Source organism: Panulirus ornatus, chromosome 56 (genome assembly GCF_036320965.1).
Source record: "Panulirus ornatus isolate Po-2019 chromosome 56, ASM3632096v1, whole genome shotgun sequence".
Lineage (NCBI taxonomy): Eukaryota > Metazoa > Arthropoda > Malacostraca > Decapoda > Palinuridae > Panulirus > Panulirus ornatus.
Window position 1 is genome coordinate 31,318,170 of NC_092279.1, and position 21,942 is coordinate 31,340,111.

Genomic DNA, 21,942 nt, shown 5'->3' on the forward strand with positions numbered 1-21,942 from the left:
TTGCATTTACCTCCCTAACAACCCCATCCATAAACAAATTAAACAACCATGGAGACATCACACACCCCTGCCGCAAACCTACATTCACTGAGAACCAATCACTTTCCTCTCTTCCTACACGTACACATGCCTTACATCCTCGATAAAAACTTTTCACTGCTTCTAACAACTTTCCTCCCACACCATATATTCTTAATACCTTCCACAGAGCATCTCTATCAACTCTATCATATGCCTTCTCCAGATCCATAAATGCTACATACAAATCCATTTGCTTTTCTAAGTATTTCTCACATACATTCTTCAAAGCAAACACCTGATCCACACATCCTCTACCACTTCTGAAACCGCACTGCTCTTCCCCAATCTGATGCTCTGTACATGCCTTCACCCTCTCAATCAATACCCTCCCATATAATTTACCAGGAGTGGGGGAGGAATGGGATGTATTTAGGGAATCAGTGATGGATTGCGCAAAAGATGCTTGTGGCATGAGAAGAGTGGGAGATGGGCTGTTTAGAAAGGGTAGTGAGTGGTGGGATGAAGAAGTAAGAGTATTAGTGAAAGAGAAGAGAGAGGCATTTGGACGATTTTTGCAGGGAAAAAATGCAATTGAGTGGGAGATGTATAAAAGAAAGAGACAGGAGGTCAAGAGAAAGGTGCAAGAGGTGAAAAAAAGGGCAAATGAGAGTTGGGGTGAGAGACTATCATTAAATTTTAGGGACAATAAAAAGATGTTCTGGAAGGAGGTAAATAAAGTGCGTAAGACAAGGGAGCAAATGGGAACTTCAGTGAAGGGCGCAAATGGGGAGGTGATAACAAGTAGTGGTGATGTGAGAAGGAGATGGAGTGAGTATTTTGAAGGTTTGTTGAATGTGTCTGATGACAGAGTGGCAGATATAGGGTGTTTTGGTCGAGGTGGTGTGCAAAGTGAGAGGGTTAGGGAAAATGATTTTGTAAACAGAGAAGAGGTAGTGAAAGCTTTGCGGAAGATGAAAGCCGGCAAGGCAGCAGGTTTGGATGGTATTGCAGTGGAATTTATTAATAAAGGGGGTGACTGTATTGTTGACTGGTTGGTAAGGTTATTTAATGTATGTATGACTCATGGTGAGGTGCCTGAGGATTGGCAGAATGCGTGCATAGTGCCATTGTACAAAGGCAAAGGTGATAAGAGTGAGTGCTCAAATTACAGAGGTATAAGTTTGTTGAGTATTCCTGGTAAATTATATGGGAGGGTATTGATTGAGAGGGTGAAGGCATGTACAGAGCATCAGATTGGGGAAGAGCAGTGTGGTTTCAGAAGTGGTAGAGGATGTGTGGATCAGGTGTTTGCTTTGAAGAATGTATGTGAGAAATACTTAGAAAAGCAAATGGATTTGTATGTAGCATTTATGGACCTGGAGAAGGCATATGATAGAGTTGATAGAGATGCTCTGTGGAAGGTATTAAGAATATATGGTGTGGGAGGAAAGTTGTTAGAAGCAGTGAAAAGTTTTTATCGAGGATGTAAGGCATGTGTACATGTAGGAAGAGAGGAAAGTGATTGGTTCTCAGTGAATATAGGTTTGCGGCAGGGGTGTGTGATGTCTCCATGGTTGTTTAATTTGTTTATGGATAGGGTTGTTAGGGAAATGAATGCAAGAGTTTTGGAAAGAGGGGCAAGTATGAAGTCTGTTGTGGATGAGAGAGCTTGGGAAGTGAGTCAGTTGTTGTTCGCTGATGATTCAGCGCTGGTGGCTGATTCATGTGAGAAACTGCAGAAGCTAGTGACTGAGTTTGGTAAAGTGTGTGAAAGAAGAAAGTTAAGAGTAAATGTGAATAAGAGCAAGGTTATTAGGTACAGTAGGGTTGAGGGTCAAGTCAATTGGGAGGTAAGTTTGAATGGAGAAAAACTGGAGGAAGTAAAGTGTTTTAGATATCTGGGAGTGGATCTGGCAGCGGATGGAACCATGGAAGCGGAAGTGAATGATAGGGTGGGGGAGGGGGCGAAAATCCTGGGAGCCTTGAAGATTTTGTGGAAGTCGAGAACATTATCTCGGAAAGCAAAAATGGGTATGTTTGAAGGAATAGTGGTTCCAACAATGTTGTATGGTTGCGAGGCGTGGGCTATGGATAGAGTTGTGCGGAGGAGGGTGGATGTGCTGGAAATGAGATGTTTGAGGACAATGTGTGGTGTGAGGTGGTTTGATCGAGTAAGTAATGTAAGGGTAAGAGAGATGTGTGGAAATAAAAAGAGCGTGGTTGAGAGAGCAGAAGAGGGTCTTTTGAAATGGTTTGGGCACACGGAGAGAATGAGTGAGGAAAGATTGACCAAGAGGATATATTGTCTGAGGTGGAGGGAACGAGGAGAAGTGGGAGACCAAATTGGAGGTGGAAAGATGGAGTGAAAAAGATTTTGTGTGATCGGGGCCTGAACATGCAGGAGGGTGAAAGGCGGGCAAGGAATAGAGTGAAAATGATCGATGTGGTATACCGGGGTTGACGTGCTGTCAATGAATTGAATCAGGGCATGTGAAGCGTCTGGGGTAAACCATGGAAAGTTGTGTGGGGCCTGGATGTGGAAAGGGAGCAGTGGTTTCGGGCATTATTGCGTGACAGCTGGAGACTGAGTGTGAATGAATGGGGCCTTTGTTGTCTTTTCCTAGTGCTACCTTGCACAAATGAGGGGGGAGGGGGATGGTATTCCATGTGTGGCGAGGTGGCGATGGGAATGAATAGGGGCAGACTGTGAATTGTGTGCATGGGTATATATGTATGTGTCTGTGTGTGTATATATATGTGTACATTGAGATGTATAGGTATGTATATTTGCGTGTGTGGGCGTGTGTGTATGTACATTGTGTATGGGGGTGGGTTGTGCCATTTCTTTCGTCTGTTTCCTTGTGCTACCTCGCAAACGCTGGAGACAGCGACAAAGCAAAATAGATAGATAAATATATATATATATATATATTTTTTTTTTTTTTCTTTTTTATATATATATATATATATATATATATATATATATATATATATATATATATATATATATATATATATATATATATTTATTTATTGCAGTTTCACACTGGTACATATTATCTGTTTGCTGAAAACCACGATGAGAAAGGAAACACGTTTCATTTTCCTTGTGGTTATGAACATATATACGTATATATATACTAGAAAGGATCACAATTCTGCACGTGATCAAGTATATTCTTATGAGCACGGGGAATATGAAACACATAGGAATATATATATATATATATATATATATATATATATATATATATATATATATATATATATATAGGGTTGAGGGTCAAGTCAATTGCGAGGTAAGTTTGAATGGAGAAAAACTGGAGGAAGTAAAGTGTTTTAGATATCTGGGAGTGGATCTGGCAGCGGATGGAACCATGGAAGCGGAAGTGAATCATAGGGTGGGGGAGGGGGCGAAAATCCTGGGAGCCTTGAAGAATGTGTGAAAGTCGAGAACATTATCTCGGAAAGCAAAAATGGGTATGTTTGAAGGAATAGTGGTTCCAACAATGTTGTATGGTTTCGAGGCGTGGGCTATGGATAGAGTTGTGCGCAGGAGGGTGGATGTGCTGGAAATGAGATGTTTGAGGACAATGTGTGGTTGTGAGGTGGTTTGATCGAGTAAGTAATGTAAGGGTAAGAGAGATGTGTGGAAATAAAAAGAGCGCGGTTGAGAGAGCAGAAGAGGGTGTTTTGAAATAGTTTGGGCACATGTAAAGAATGAGTGAGGAAAGATTGACCATGAGGATATATGTGTCGGAGGTGGAGGGAACGAGGAGAGGTGGGAGACCAAATTGGAGGTGGAAAGATGGAGTGAAAAAGATTTTGTGTGATCGGGGCCTGAACATGCAGGAGGGTGAAAGGAGGGCAAGGAATAGAGTGAATTGGATCGATGTGGTATACCGGGGTTGACGTGCTGTCAGTGGATTGAATCAGGGTATGTGAAGCGTCTGGGGTAAACCATGGAAAGTTGTGTGGGGCCTGGATGTGGAAAGGGAGCTGTGGTTTCGGGCATTATTGCATGACAGCTAGAGACTGAGTGTGAACGAATGGGACCTTTGTTGTCTTTTCCTAGCGCTACCTTGCACACATGAGGGGGGAGGGGGATGGTATTCCATGTGTGGCGAGGTGGCGATGGGAATGAATAAAGGCAGTGTGAATTGTGTGCATGGGTATATATGTATGTGTCTGTGTGTGTATATATATGTGTACATTGAGATGTATAGGTATGTATATTTGCGTGTGTGGACGTGTATGTATATACATGTGTATGGGGGTGGGTTGGGCCATTTCTTTCGTCTGTTTCCTTGCGCTACCTCGCAAACGCGGGAGACAGCTACAAAGCAAAATAGAATAAATAAATAAATAGATAATATATATATTTATATATATATATATATATATATATATATATATATATATATATATATATATATATATATATATATATATATATATGGGTTAGTGAGGTAGCGCAAGGAAACAGACGAAAGAAATGGCCCAACCCACCCACATACACATGTATATACATACACGTCCACACACGCAAATATACATACCTATACATCTCAATGTACACATATATATATATATATATATATACACACACAGACATATACGTATATACACATGTACATAATTCATACTGTCTGCCTTTATTTATTCCCATCGCCATCTCGCCACACATGGAATAACAGCCCCCTCCCCCTTATGTGTGCGAGGTAGTGCTAGGAAAAGACAACAAAGGCCACATTTGTTCACACTCAGTCTCTATCTGTCATGTAATAATGCACCGAAACCACAGCTCCCTTTCCACATCCAGGCCCCACACAACTTTCCATGGTTTACCCCTGACGCTTCACATGCCCTGGTTCAATCCATTGACAGCACGTTGACCTCATTATACCGCATCGTTCCAATTCACTCTATTCCATGCACGTCATTCACCCTCCTGCATGTTCAGGCCCCGTTCACTCAAAATCTTTTTCACTCCATCTTTCCACCTCCAATTTTGTCTCCCACTTCTCCTCGTTCCCTCCACCTCAGACACATATATCCTCTTGGTCAATCTTTCCTCACTTATTCTCTCCATGTGACCAAACCATTTCAAAACACCCTCTTTTGCTCTCTCAACCACACTCTTTTTATTACCACACATCTCTCTTACCGTATTATTACTTACTTGATCAACCATTTCACAGCACATATTGTCCTCAAACATCTCATTTCCAGCATATCCACCCTCCTGCGCACAACTCTATCCATAGCCCATGCCTCGCAGCCGTATAACATTGTTGGAACCACTATTCCTTCAAACATTCCCATTTTTGCTTTCCGAGATAATGTTCTCGACTTCCACACATTCTTCAACTCTACCAGAACTTTCGCCTCCTCCCCCACCCTATGATTCACTTCCGCTTCCATGGTTCCATCCGCTGCCAAATCCACTACCAGATATCTAAAACACTTCACTTCCTCCAGGTTTTCTCCATTCAAACTCACCACCCAATTGACTTGTCCCTCAACCCTACTGTACCTAATAACATTGCTCTTATTCACATTTAATCTCAGCTTTCTTCTTTAACACACTTTACCAAAATCAGTCACCAGCTTCTGCAGTTCTCACACGAATCAGCCACCAGCGCTGTATCATCAGCGAACATCAACTGACTCACTTCCCAAGCTCTCTCATCCACAATAGACTGCATACTTGCCCCTCTTTCCAAAACTCATACATTCACCTCCCTCACAACCCCATCCATAAACAGATTAAACAACCATGGAGAAATCACACACCCCTGCCACAAACCTACATTCACTGAGAACCAATCATTTTTCTCTCTTCCTACATGTACACATGCCTTACATCCTCGATAAAAACTTTTCATTGCTTCTAACAACTTGTCTCCCACACCATATATTCTTAATACCTTCCACAGAGCTTTTCTATCAACTCTTTTCTATCAACTTTTCTATCAACTCCCTCCCCCTGCGCGTCAGGGGGTTGTCATTTCATGTGTGGCGGGGTGGTGACGGGAATGAATAAAGGCAGACAGTATGAATTATGTACATGTGTATATATGTATTTGTCTGTGTGTGTATATATATATATATATATATGTATACGTTGAGATGTATAGGTATGTATATTTGCATGTGTGGACGTGTATGTATATACATGTGTATGTGGGTGGGTTGGGCCATTCTTTCGTCTGTTTCCAGGAATTTGCGCTACCTCGCTAACGCGGCAGACAGCGACAAAGTCAAATAAATATATATTCCTATGAGCCCACGGGAAGATAAGTTCCAAAGTGCACTTACGTGTAATGATAACATCATCAGGGGAGACAGAAGAGAGAAAATTAAGTCAGTTCATATACATCGAAGAGACGAAGCTAGGACGCCGATTTGGTAAACATGTCATTTTCCCCGTGGACTCATAGGAATATCTTGATCAACCGCAAAATTGTGATCCTTTCCAGTATGTATATATATATATATATATATATATATATATATATATATATATATATATATATATATATATATATATAGATATGAATTATACTTTACTGGTTCCCGCTTTAGCGAGGTAGCGCCAGGTACAGACAAAGAAAGGCCGCATCAACCCATATCCATTCTCTCGCTTTCTTATGTATTGACACTTAAAGTATGAACGTGAGTGGATGCGACCTTTCTTTATCTGTTCCTGGCACTGCCTGTTGATATTTCTTCACACAAACCTCTTTTCCAATCTCACTTACTTTCACCACTAACTTTTCGCCCATATTGTTTCCTCTTTTGGAAAAAACTCTACGATTCTTCACTCTTGTATCCACCAGGTAATGATGCGACATCCCACCAGTTGCCCCTCTCAGAATTTTTACTTTCAAAAGCCTTTCTTCACGCCTATCAACAAATTTGTAATTCAATAGTGCATGCTGTCCAGCTTTCCTATTCACACTTTTATGTATGTCTCTATTTTTGAACGAGGTGTTCCCTCTCACCAGCTCTTTTTCATCACAGAACTCCACAAGTTGTTCACCATTTCCATGAGTGAATGCCCCATGTCCTCCAGTAAACCCTGACCTGCCAAATATTTTTTTATATTAATGGTTGTTTATTTTATTTATGGATGGGGTTGTTAGGGTGGTGAATGCAAGAGTTTTGGAGAGAGGGCCAGGTATGCAGTTTGTTGTGGATGAGAGGGCTTGGGAATTGAGTCAGTTGTCGTTCGCTGATGATACATCGCTGGTGGCTAATTCGAGTGAGAAACTGCAGAAGTTGGTGACTGGGTTTGGTAAAGTGTGTGAAAGAAGAAAGCTGAGAGTAAAGGTTATTAGGTCGCAGGGTGGGGGAAGGGACAAAGGTTCTGGGAGCGTTGAAAAATATGTGGAGGGCGAGAACGTTATCTTGGAGAGCAAAAATGGGTATGTTTGAAGGAATAGTGGTTCCAACAATGTTATATGGTTTTGAGGCGTGGGCGAAAGATAGGGTTGTGAGGAGGAGGATGGATGTGTTGGAAATGAGATGTTTGAGGACAATATGTGGTGTGAGTTGGTTTGATCGAGTAAGTAATGAAAAGGTAAGAGAGATGTGTGGTAATAAAAAGTGTGTGGCTGAGAGAGCAGAAGAGGGTGTGTTGAAATGGTTTGATCACATGGAGAAAATGATTGAGGAAAGATTGACAAATAGAATATATGTGTCAGAGGTGGAGGGAACGAGGAGAAGTGGGAGACCAAATTGGAGGTGGAAGGATGGAGTGAAAAAGATCTTGAGCGATCGGGGCTTGGACATACAGGAGGGTGAAAGGCGTGCAAAGAACAGAGTGAATTGGAATGATGTGGTTTACCGGGGTGGACGTGCTGTCAATGGATTGAACCAGGGCACGTGAAGCGTCTGGAGCCGTGGTTTCGATGCATTACACATGACAGCTAGAGACTGACTATGAACGAATGTGGCCTTTGTTGTCTTTTCCTAGCTCTACCTCACTAGCACGCTGGGGGAGGGGGGGGGGTGTCATTTCATGTGTGGCGGGGTGGCGGCAGGAATGGATGACGGCAGCATGTATGAATATGTACATGTGAATATATATGTATATTTCTGTGTATGTATATGTATGTATGCGTTGAAATGTATAGGTATGTATATGTGCGTGTGTGGGCGTGTATGTATATACATGTGTATGTGGGTGGGTTGGGCCATTCTTTTGTCTGTTTCCTTGCGCTACCTCGCTAACGCCTTAGGAAGCATCAAAGTATGATAATATATATATATATATATATATATATATATATATATATATATATATATATATATATATATATATATTTATTTTTTTTTTTTTTTTTTTGCTTTGTCGCTGTCTCCCGCGTTTGCGAGGTAGCGCAAAGAAACAGACGAAAGAAATGGCCCAACCCACCCCCATACACATGTATATACATACGTCCACACACGCAAATATACATACCTACACAGCTTTCCATGGTTTACCCCAGACGCTTCACATGCCCTGATTCAATCCACTGACAGCACGTCAACCCCGGTATACCACATCGATCCAATTCGCTCTATTCCTTGCCCTCCTTTCACCCTCCTACATGTTCAGGCCCCGATCACTCAAAATCTTTTTCACTCCATCTTTCCACCTCCAATTTGGTCTCCCACTTCTCCTCGTTCCCTCCACCTCCGACACATATATCCTCTTGGTCAATCTTTCCTCACTCATTCTCTCCATGTGCCCAAACCATTTCAAAACACCCTCTTCTGCTCTCTCAACCACGCTCTTTTTATTTCCACACATCTCTCTTACCCTTACGTTACTTACTCGATCAAACCACCTCACACCACACATTGTCCTCAAACATCTCATTTCCAGCACATCCATCCTCCTGCGCACAACTCTATCCATAGCCAACGCCTCGCAACCATACAATATTGTTGGAACCACTGTTCCTTCAAACATACCCATTTTTGCTTTCCGAGATAATGTTCTCGACTTCCACACATTCTCAAGGCTCCCAGGATTTTCGCCCCCTCCCCCACCCTATGATCCACTTCCGCTTCCATGGTTCCATCCGCTGCCAGATCCACTCCCAGATATCTAAAACACTTTACTTCCTCCAGTTTTTCTCCATTCAAACTTACCTCCCAATTGACTTGACCCTCAACCCTACTGTACCTAATAACCTTGCTCTTATTCACATTCACTCTTAACTTTCTCCTTTCACACACTTTACCAAACTCAGTCACCAGCTTCTGCAGTTTCTCACATGAATCAGCCACCAACGCTGTAACATCAGCGAACAACAACTGACTCACTTCCCAAGCTCTCTCATCCCCAACAGACTTCATACTTGCCCCTCTTTCCAAAACTCTTTCATTCACCTCCCTAACAACCCCATCCATAAACAAATTAAACAACCATGGAGACATCACACACCCCTGCCGCAAACCTACATTCACTGAGAACCAATCACTTTCCTCTCTTTCTACACGTACACATGCCTTACATCCTCGATAAAAACTTTTCACTGCTTCTAACAACTCGCCTCCCACACCATATATTCTTAATACCTCCCACAGAGCATCTTTATCAACTCTATCATATGCCTTCTGCAGATACATAAATGCTACATACAAATCCATTTGCTTTTCTAAGTATTTCTCACATACATTCTTCAAAGCAAACACCTGATCCACACATCCTCTACCACTTCTGAAACCACACTGCTGTTCCCCAATCTGATGCTCTGTACATGCCTTCACCCTCTCAATCAATACCCTCCCATATAATTTACCAGGAATACTCAACAAACTTATACCTCTGTAATTTGAGCATTCACTCTTATCCCCTTTGACTTTGTACAACGGCACTATGCACGCATTCCGCCAATCCTCAGGCACCTCACCATGAGTCATACATACATTGTATAACCTTACCAACCAGTCAATAATACAGTCACCCCCCTTTTCCCCTTTTTTAATAAATTCCACTGCAATACTATCCAAACCTGCTGCCTTGCCGGCTTTCATCTTCCGCAAAGGTTTTACTACCTCTTCTCTGTTTACCAAATCATTTTCCCTAACCCTCTCACTTTGCACACCACCTCGACCAAAACACCCCATATCTGCCACTCTATCATCAAGCACATTCAACAAACCTTCAAAATACTCACTCCATCTCCTTCTCACATCACCTCTACTTGTTATCACCTCCCCATTTGCGCCCTTCACTGAAGTTCCCATTTGCTCCCTTGTCTTACGCACTTTATTTACCTCCTTCCAGACCATCTTTTTATTCTCCCTAAAATTTCCTCTTCTTCACCTCTTGCACCTTTCTCTTGACCTCCTGTCTCTTTCTTTTATACATCTCCCACTCAATTGCATTTTTTCCCTGCAAAAATCGTCCAAATGCCTCTCTCTTCTCTTTCACTAATAATCTTACTTCTTCATCCCACCACTCACTGCCCTTTCTAATCAACCCACCTCCCACTCTTCTTATGCCACAAGCATCTTTTGCGCAATCCATCACTGATTCCCTAAATACATCCCATTCCTCCCCCACTCCCCTTACTTCCATTGTTCTCACCTTTTTCCATTCTGTACTCAGTCTCTCCTGGTACTTCCTCACACAAGTCTCCTTCCCAAGCTCACTTACTCTCACCACCCTCTTCACCCCAACATTCACTCTTCTTTTCTGAAAACCCATACAAATCTTCACCTTAGCCTCCACAAGATAATGATCAGACATCCCTCCAGTTGCACCTCTCAGCACATTAACATCCAAAAGTCTCTCTTTCGCGCGCCTGTCAATTAACACGTAATCCAATAACGCTCTCTGGCCATTTCTCCTACTTACATACGTATACTTATGTATATCTCGCTTTTTAAACCAGGTATTCCCAATCACCAGTCCTTTTTCAGCACATAAATCTACAAGCTCTTCACCATTTCCATTTACAACACTGAACACCCCATGTATACCAATTATGCCCTCAACTGCCACATTACTCACCTTTGCATTCAAATCACCCATCACTATAACCCGGTCTCGTGCATCAAAACCACTAACACACTCATTCAGCTGCTCCCAAAACACTTGCCTCTCATGATCTTTCTTCTCATGCCCAAGTGCATATGCACCAATCATCACCCATCTCTCTCCATCAACTTTCAGTTTTACCCATATTAATCGAGAATTTACTCTCTTACATTCTATCACATACTCCCACAACTCCTGTTTCAGGAGTAGTGCTACGTGCTACTCCTTCCCTTGCTCTTGTCCTCTCACTAACCCCTAATATATATATATATATATATATATATATATATATAATATATATATATATATATATATATATATATATATATATATATATATATATATATATATAGGGGAGCAGTGATAGCTTGCGCAAAAGATGCTTGTGGCATGAGAAGCGTGGGAGGTGGACAGATTAGAAAGGGTAATGAGTATTGGGATAAAGAACTAAGATTATTAGTGAAAGAAGAAAGAGGCATTTGGACGATTTATGCAGGGAAATAATGCAAATGAGTGGGAGTTGTATAAAAGAAAGAGGCAGGATGTCAAGAGAAAGGTTCAAGAGGTGAAAAAGAGGGCAAATGAGAGTTGGGGTGAGAGAATATCATTAAATTTTAGGGAGAATAAAAAGATGTTTTGGAAGGAGGTAAATAAAGTGCGTAAGACAAGGGAACAAAAGGGAACTTCAGTGAAGTGGGCTAATGGGGAGGTGATAACAAGTAGTGGTGATGTGAGAAGGAGATGGAGTGGGTATTTTGAAGGTTTGTTGAATGTGTTTGATGATAGAGTGGCAGATATGGGGTGTTTTGGTCGAGGTGGTGTGCAAACTGAGAGGGTTAGGGAAAATGATTTGGTAACGAGAGAAAAAGTAGTAAAAGCTTTGCGGAAGATGAAAGCCGGCAAGGGAGCGGGTTTGGATGGTATTGCAGTGGAATTTATAAAAAAAAGAAAAAGGGGGTGACTGTATTGTTGACTGGTTGGTAAGGTTATTTAATGTATGTATGATTCATATCCCTGGGGTTAGGGGAGAAAGAATACTTCCCTCGTATTCCCTGCGTGTCGTAGAAGGCGACTAAAAGGGGAGGGAGCGGGTGGCTGGAAATCCTCCCCTCTTTTTTTTTTTTTTTTTTTTCCAAAAGAAGGAACAGAGAAGGGGGCCAGGTTAGGATGTTCCCTCATAGGCCCAGTCCTCTGTTCTTAACGCTACCTCGCTAACACGGGAAACGGCGAATAGTTTAAAAAAAAAAAAAAAAAATGATTCATGGTGAGGTGCCTGAGGATTGGCGGAATGCTTGCATAGTGCCATTGTACAAAGGCAAAGGGGATAAGAGTGAGTGCTCAAATTACAGAGGTATAAGTTTGTTGAGTATTCCTGGAAAATTATATGGGAGGGTATTGATTGAGAGGGTGAAGGCATGTACAGGGCATCAGATTGGGAAAGAGCAGTGTGGTTTCAGAAGTGGTAGAGGATGTGTGGATCAGGTGTTTGCTTTGAAGAATGTATGTGAGAAATACTTAGAAAAGCAAATGGATTTGTATGTAGCATTTATGGATCTGGAAAAGGCATATGATAGAGTTGATAGAGATGCTCTGTAGAAGGTATTAAGAATATGTGGTGTGGGAAGTAAGTTGTTAGAAGCAGTGAAAAGTTTTTATCGAGGATGTAAGGCATGTATACGTGTAGGAGGAGAGGAAAGTGATTGGTTCTCAGTGAATGTAGGTTTGCGGCAGGGGTGTGTGATGTCTCCATTCTGGGAGCGTTGAAAATATGTGGAGGGTCGAGAACGTTATCTCGGAGAGCAAAAATGGGTATGTTTGAAGGAATAGTGGTTCCAACAATGTTATATGGTTTTGAGGCGTGGGCGAAAGATAGGGTTGTGAGGAGGAGGATGGATGTGTGGAAATGAGATGTTTGAGGACAATATGTGGTGTGAGTTGGTTTGATCGAGTAAGTAATGAAAAGGTAAGAGAGATGTGTGGTAATAAAAAGTGTGTGGCTGAGAGAGCAGAAGAGGGTGTGTTGAAATGGTTTGATCACATGGAGAAAATGATTGAGGAAAGATTGACAAATAGAATTATGTGTCAGAGGTGGAGGGAACGAGGAGAAGTGGGAGACCAAATTGGAGGTGGAAGGATGGAGTGAAAAAGATCTTGAGCGATCGGGGCTTGGACATACAGGAGGGTGAAAGGCGTGCAAAGAACAGAGTGAATTGGAATGATGTGGTTTACCGGGGTGGACGTGCTGTCAATGGATTGAACCAGGGCACGTGAAGCGTCTGGAGCCGTGGTTTCGATGCATTACACATGACAGCTAGAGACTGACTATGAACGAATGTGGCCTTTGTTGTCTTTTCCTAGCTCTACCTCACTAGCACGCTGGGGGAGGGGGGGGGGTGTCATTTCATGTGTGGCGGGGGTGGCGGCAGGAATGGATGACAGCAGCATGTATGAATATGTACATGTGAATATATATGTATATTTCTGTGTATGTATATGTATGTATGCGTTGAAATGTATAGGTATGTATATGTGCGTGTGTGGGCGTGTATGTATATACATGTGTATGTGGGTGGGTTGGGCCATTCTTTTGTCTGTTTCCTTGCGCTACCTCGCTAACGCCTTAGGAAGCATCAAAGTATGATAATATATACATACATAATATATATATATATATATATATATATATATATATATATATATATATATATATATATATATTTTTTTTTTTTTTATTTTTTTTTGCTCTATCGCTATCTCCCGCGTTTGCGAGGTAGCGCAAGGAAACAGACGAAAGAAATGGCCCAACCCACCCCCATACACATGTATATACATACGTCCACACACGCAAATATACATACCTACACAGCTTTCCATGGTTTACCCCAGACGCTTCACATGCCCTGATTCAATCCACTGACAGCACGTCAACCCCGGTATACCACATCGATCCAATTCGCTCTATTCCTTGCCCTCCTTTCACCCTCCTACATGTTCAGGCCCCGATCACTCAAAATCTTTTTCACTCCATCTTTCCACCTCCAATTTGGTCTCCCACTTCTCCTCGTTCCCTCCACCTCCGACACATATATCCTCTTGGTCAATCTTTCCTCACTCATTCTCTCCATGTGCCCAAACCATTTCAAAACACCCTCTTCTGCTCTCTCAACCACGCTCTTTTTATTTCCACACATCTCTCTTACCCTTACGTTACTTACTCGATCAAACCACCTCACACCACACATTGTCCTCAAACATCTCATTTCCAGCACATCCATCCTCCTGCGCACAACTCTATCCATAGCCAACGCCTCGCAACCATACAATATTGTTGGAACCACTGTTCCTTCAAACATACCCATTTTTGCTTTCCGAGATAATGTTCTCGACTTCCACACATTCTTCAAGGCTCCCAGGATTTTCGCCCCCTCCCCCACCCTATGATCCACTTCCGCTTCCATGGTTCCATCCGCTGCCAGATCCACTCCCAGATATCTAAAACACTTTACTTCCTCCAGTTTTTCTCCATTCAAACTTACCTCCCAATTGACTTGACCCTCAACCCTACTGTACCTAATAACCTTGCTCTTATTCACATTCACTCTTAACTTTCTCCTTTCACACACTTTACCAAACTCAGTCACCAGCTTCTGCAGTTTCTCACATGAATCAGCCACCAACGCTGTAACATCAGCGAACAACAACTGACTCACTTCCCAAGCTCTCTCATCCACAACAGACTTCATACTTGCCCCTCTTTCCAAAACTCTTTCATTCACCTCCCTAACAACCCCATCCATAAACAAATTAAACAACCATGGAGACATCACACACCCCTGCCGCAAACCTACATTCACTGAGAACCAATCACTTTCCTCTCTTTCTACACGTACACATGCCTTACATCCTCGATAAAAACTTTTCACTGCTTCTAACAACTCGCCTCCCACACCATATATTCTTAATACCTCCCACAGAGCATCTTTATCAACTCTATCATATGCCTTCTCCAGATACATAAATGCTACATACAAATCCATTTGCTTTTCTAAGTATTTCTCACATACATTCTTCAAAGCAAACACCTGATCCACACATCCTCTACCACTTCTGAAACCACACTGCTGTTCCCCAATCTGATGCTCTGTACATGCCTTCACCCTCTCAATCAATACCCTCCCATATAATTTACCAGGAATACTCAACAAACTTATACCTCTGTAATTTGAGCATTCACTCTTATCCCCTTTGACTTTGTACAATGGCACTATGCACGCATTCCGCCAATCCTCAGGCACCTCACCATGAGTCATACATACATTGTATAACCTTACCAACCAGTCAATAATACAGTCACCCCCTTTTTTAATAAATTCCACTGCAATACTATCCAAACCTGCTGCCTTGCCGGCTTTCATCTTCCGCAAAGGTTTTACTACCTCTTCTCTTTTTACCAAATCATTTTCCCTAACCCTCTCACTTTGCACACCACCTCGACCAAAACACCCCATATCTGCCACTCTATCATCAAACACATTCAACAAACCCTCAAAATACTCACTCCATCTCCTTCTCACATCACCACTACTTGTTATCACCTCCCCATTTGCGCCCTTCACTGAAGTTCCCATTTGCTCCCTTGTCTTACGCACTTTATTTACCTCCTTCCAGAACATCTTTTTATTCTCCCTAAAATTTCCTCTTTTTCACCTCTTGCACCTTTCTCTTGACCTCCTGTCTCTTTCTTTTATACATCTCCCACTCAATTGCATTTTTTCCCTGCAAAAATCGTCCAAATGCCTCTCTCTTCTCTTTCACTAATAATCTTACTTCTTCATCCCACCACTCACTGCCCTTTGTAATCAACCCACCTCCCACTCTTCTCATGCCACAAGCATCTTTTGCGCAAGACATCACTGATTCCCTAAATACATCCCATTCCTCCCCCACTCCCCTTACTTCCATTGTTCTCACCTTTTTCCATTCTGTACTCAGTCTCTCCTGGTACTTCCTCACACAAGTCTCCTTCCCAAGCTCACTTACTCTCACCACCCTCTTCACCCCAACATTCACTCTTCTTTTCTGAAAACCCATACAAATCTTCACCTTAGCCTCCACAAGATAATGATCAGACATCCCTCCAGTTGCACCTCTCAGCACATTAACATCCAAAAGTCTCTCTTTCGCGCGCCTGTCAATTAACACGTAATCCAATAACGCTCTCTGGCCATTTCTCCTACTTACATACGTATACTTATGTATATCTCGCTTTTTAAACCAGGTATTCCCAATCACCAGTCCTTTTTCAGCACATAAATCTACAAGCTCTTCACCATTTCCATTTACAACACTGAACACCCCATGTATACCAATTATGCCCTCAACTGCCACATTACTCACCTTTGCATTCAAATCACCCATCACTATAACCCGGTCTCGTGCATCAAAACCACTAACACACTCATTCAGCTGCTCCCAAAACACTTGCCTCTCATGATCTTTCTTCTCATGCCCAAGTGCATATGCACCAATCATCACCCATCTCTCTCCATCAACTTTCAGTTTTACCCATATTAATCGAGAATTTACTCTCTTACATTCTATCACATACTCCCACACCTCCTGTTTCAGGAGTATTGCTACTCCTTCCCTTGCTCTTGTCCTCTCACTAACCCCTAATATATATATATATATATATATATATATATATATATATATATATATATATATGTATATATATATATATATATATATATATATATATATATATATATATATATATATATATATATATACATATATATATATATATATATATATATATATATATATATATATATATATATATATATATATATATATATATATATATATATATAGGGGAGCAGTGATAGCTTGCGCAAAAGATGCTTGTGGCATGAGAAGCGTGGGAGGTGGACAGATTAGAAAGGGTAGTGAGTAGTGGGATAAAGAACTAAGATTATTAGTGAAAGAAGAAAGAGGCATTTGGACGATTTATGCAGGGAAATAATGCAAATGAGTGGGAGTTGTATAAAAGAAAGAGGCAGGATGTCAAGAGAAAGGTTCAAGAGGTGAAAAAGAGGGCAAATGAGAGTTGGGGTGAGAGAATATCATTAAATTTTAGGGATAATAAAAAGATGTTTTGGAAGGAGGTAAATAAAGTGCGTAAGACAAGGGAACAAAAGGGAACTTCAGTGAAGTGGGCTAATGGGGAGGTGATAACAAGTAGTGGTGATGTGAGAAGGAGATGGAGTGGGAATTTTGAAGGTTTGTTGAATGTGTTTGATGATAGAGTGGCAGATATGGGGTGTTTTGGTCGAGGTGGTGTGCAAACTGAGAGGGTTAGGGAAAATGATTTGGTAACGAGAGAAAAAGTAGTAAAAGCTTTGCGGAAGATGAAAGCCGGCAAGGGAGCGGGTTTGGATAGTATTGCAGTGGAATTTATAAAAAAAAGAAAAAGGGGGTGACTGTATTGTTGACTGGTTGGTAAGGTTATTTAATGTATGTATGATTCATATCCCTGGGGTTAGGGGAGAAAGAATACTTCCCTCGTATTCCCTGCGTGTCGTAGAAGGCGACTAAAAGGGGAGGGAGCGGGTGGCTGGAAATCCTCCCCTCTTTTTTTTTTTTTTTTTCCAAAAGAAGGAACAGAGAAGGGGGCCAGGTTAGGATGTTCCCTCATAGGCCCAGTCCTCTGTTCTTAACGCTACCTCGCTAACGCGGGAAACGGCGAATAGTTTAAAAAAAAAAAAAAAAATGATTCATGGTGAGGTGCCTGAGGATTGGCGGAATGCTTGCATAGTGCCATTGTACAAAGGCAAAGGGGATAAGAGTGAGTGCTCAAATTACAGAGGTATAAGTTTGTTGAGTATTCCTGGAAAATTATATGGGAGGGTATTGATTGAGAGGGTGAAGGCATGTACAGGGCATCAGATTGGGAAAGAGCAGTGTGGTTTCAGAAGTGGTAGAGGATGTGTGGATCAGGTGTTTGCTTTGAAGAATGTATGTGAGAAATACTTAGAAAAGCAAATGGATTTGTATGTAGCATTTATGGATCTGGAAAAGGCATATGATAGAGTTGATAGAGATGCTCTGTAGAAGGTATTAAGAATATATGGTGTGGGAAGTAAGTTGTTAGAAGCAGTGAAAAGTTTTTATCGAGGATGTAAGGCATGTATACGTGTAGGAAGAGAGGAAAGTGATTGGTTCTCAGTGAATGTAGGTTTGCGGCAGGGGTGTGTGATGTCTCCATGGTTGTTTAATTTGTTTATGGATGGGGTTGTTAGGGAGGTGAATGCAAGAGTTTTGGAAAGAGGGGCAAGTATGCAGTCTGTTGCGGATGAGAGAGCTTGGGAGGTGAGTCAGTTGTTTGCTGATGATACAGAGCTGGTGGCTGATTCATGTGAGAAACTGCAGAAGCTGGTGACTGAGTTTGGTAAAGTGTGTGAAAGGAGAAAGTTGAGAGTAAATGTGGATAAGAGCAAGGTTATTAGGTACAGTAAGGTTGAGGGTCAAGTCAACTGGGAGGTAAGTTTAAATGGATAAAAACTGGAGGAAGTAAAGTGTTTTAGATATCTGGGAGTGGATTTAGCAGCGGATGGAACCATGGAAGCGGAATTGAATCGTAGTGTGGGGGATCGGGCGAAAATTCTGGGAGCGTTGAAGAATGTGTGGAAGTCGAGAACGTTATCTCGGAAAGCAAAAATGGGTATGTTTGAAGGAATAGTGGTTCCAACAATGTTATATGGTTGCGAGGCGTGGGCTACGGATAGAGTTGTGCGGAGGAGGGTGGACGTGCTGAAAATGAGATGTTTGAGGACAATATGTGGTGTGAGGTGGTTTGATCGAGTAAGTAATAGTAGGGTAAGTGAGATGTGTGATAATAAAAAGAGTGTGGTTGAGAGAGCAGAAGAGGGTGTTTTGAAATGGTTTGGTCACATGGAGAGAATAGTGAGGAAAGATTGACCAAGAGGATGTATGTGTCAGAGGTGGAGGGAACGAGGAGAAGTGGGAGACCTAATTGGAGGTGGAAAGATGGAGTGAAAAAGATTTTGAGTGATCGGGGCCTGAACATGCAGGAGGGCGAAAGCGTGCAAGGAATAGAGTGAATTGAAACGATGTGGTATACCGGGGTTGACGTGCTGTCATTGGATTGAACCAGGGCATGTGAAACGTCTGGGGTAAACCATGGAAAGTTGTGTGGGGCCTGGATGTGGAAAGGGAGCTGTGGTTTCGGGCATTATTGCATGACAGCTAGAGACCGAGTGTGAACGAATGTGGCCTTTGTTGTCTTTTCCCAGCGCTACCTTCCACACATGAGGGGGGGAGGGGTTGTTATTTCATGTGTGGCGAGGTGGCGATGGGAATGAATAAGGGCTGACAATATGAATTATGTATACATGTGTATATATGTATATGTCTGTGTGTGTATATATATGTATACGTTGAGATGTATAGGTATGCATATTTGCGTGTGTGGACGTGTAGGTATATACATGTGTACGTGGGTGGGTTGGGCCATTCTTTCGTCTGTTTCCCTGCGCTACCTCGCTAACGCGGAAGACAGCGACAAAGCAAAATAAATAAATGAATAAATAAATAAATAAATAAATAAATGAATATATATATATGTATATATATATATATATATATATATATATATATATATATATATATATATATATATATATATATATATATATATATATATATTCATTTATTCATTTGTTATACTTTGTCGCTGTCTCCCGCGTTAGCGATGTAGCGCAAGGAAACAGACGAAAGAATGGCCTAACCCACCCACATACACATGTATATATATACATGTACACACACGCACATATACATACCTATACATCTCAACATATACATATATATATATACACACAGACATATACATATATACACATGTACATAATTCATACTGTCTGCCCTTATTCATTTCCCGTCGCCACTCCGCCACACATGAAATAACAAACCCCTCCCCGCCGCATGTGCGCGAGGTAGCGCTAGGAAAAGACAACAAAGGCCACATTCGTTTACACTCGGTCGCTAGCTCTCATTTATAATGCACCGAAACCACAGTTCCCTTTCCACATCCAGGCCCACCAGAACTTTCCATGGTTTACCCCAGACGCTTCACATTCACCCATTCTCTCTATGTGACCAAACCATTTGAAAACACCCTCTTCTGCTCTCTCAGCCACACTCTTTTTATTACCACACATCTCTCTTACCCTTTCATTTCTTACTCGATCAAACCACCTCACACCACATATTTTCCTCAAGCATCTCATTTCCAGCACATCCACCTTCCTCCGCACAACTCTATCTATAGTCTACGCCTCGCAACCATATATCATTGTTGAAACCACTATTCCTTCAAACATACCCATTTTTGCTTTCCAAGATAACGTTTTCGACTTCCACACATTCTTCAACGCTCCCAGAACCCTCGCCCCCTCCTCCACCCAATGATTCACTTCCGCTTCCATGGTTCCATCCGTTGCCAAATCCACTCATAGATATCTAAAAGACTTTACTTCCTCCTGTTTTTCTCCATTCAAACTTACCTCCCAGTTGACTTGTCCCTCGACCCTACTGTTCCTAATAACCTTGCTCTTATTCACATTTGCTCTCAGCTTTCTTCTTTCACATACTTTACCAAAGTCAGTCACCAGCTTCTGCAGTTTCTCATCCGAATCATCAGCGAACAACAACTGACTCACTTCCCAAGCTCTCTCATCAACAACAGACTGCATACTTGCCCCTCTTTCCAAAACTCTTGCATTCACCTCCCTAACAACATCATCCATAAACAAATTAAACAACCATGGAGACATCACACACCCCTGCCGCAAACCAACATTCCCTGAGAACCAATCACTTTCGTCTCTTCCTATACGTACACATGGCTTACATCCTCGATAAAAACTTTTCACTGCTTCTAACAATTTGCCTCCCACACCATATATTTTTGATACCTTTCACAGAGCACCTCTATCCACCCTATCATATGCCTTCTCCAGATCCATAAATGCTACATACAAATCCATTTGTTTTTCTAAGTATTTCTCACATACATTCTTTAAAGCAAACACCTGATCCACGCATCCTCTACCACTTCTGAAACCACACTGCTCTTCCCCAATCTGATTGTCTGTACATACCTTCACCCTCTCAATCAATACCCTCCCATATAATATACCAGAATACTCAACAAACTTATACCTCTGTAATTTGAGCACTCACTCTTATCCCCTTTGCCTTTGTACAATGGCACTATGCACGCATTCCGCCAATCCTCAGGCACCTCACCATGAGTCATACATACATTAAATAACCTTACCAACCAGCCAACAATACAGTCACCCCCTTTTTTGATAAATTCCACTGCAATACCATCCAAACTCGCTGCCTTGCCGGCTTTCATTTAGCCTGAGCCACGTACCTATTTTATCTACCAAATCCAAGGGATGGATGAACAGCTGGGTTTACTGTGGAACGACTGCCGCAACCAGGATTCGAACCAACGCTCTTGACCGCTGGGCGGTCAGGAATGGTAACCGTTACACCACGGGAGTCCATTCCTTACGTTCACATTTGAATCACTCATCATTACCACGCGAACTCTCGAATCAACACAGGTGACTCATTCATTTGCTCCCACAACACTTGCCTCTTATGAACTTTCTTGTCATGGCCAGCTGCATAAGCACCAATAATCACTCATCTCTTGCATTCCACTTTGTTTTATACGCACATAAGTCTCGAGCTCACTTCCTTACACTGTTTCACACACTGCCACAACTCCTGCTAACTCTACTCCTCACCCCCACATCAACCCCTGACTTTATTCC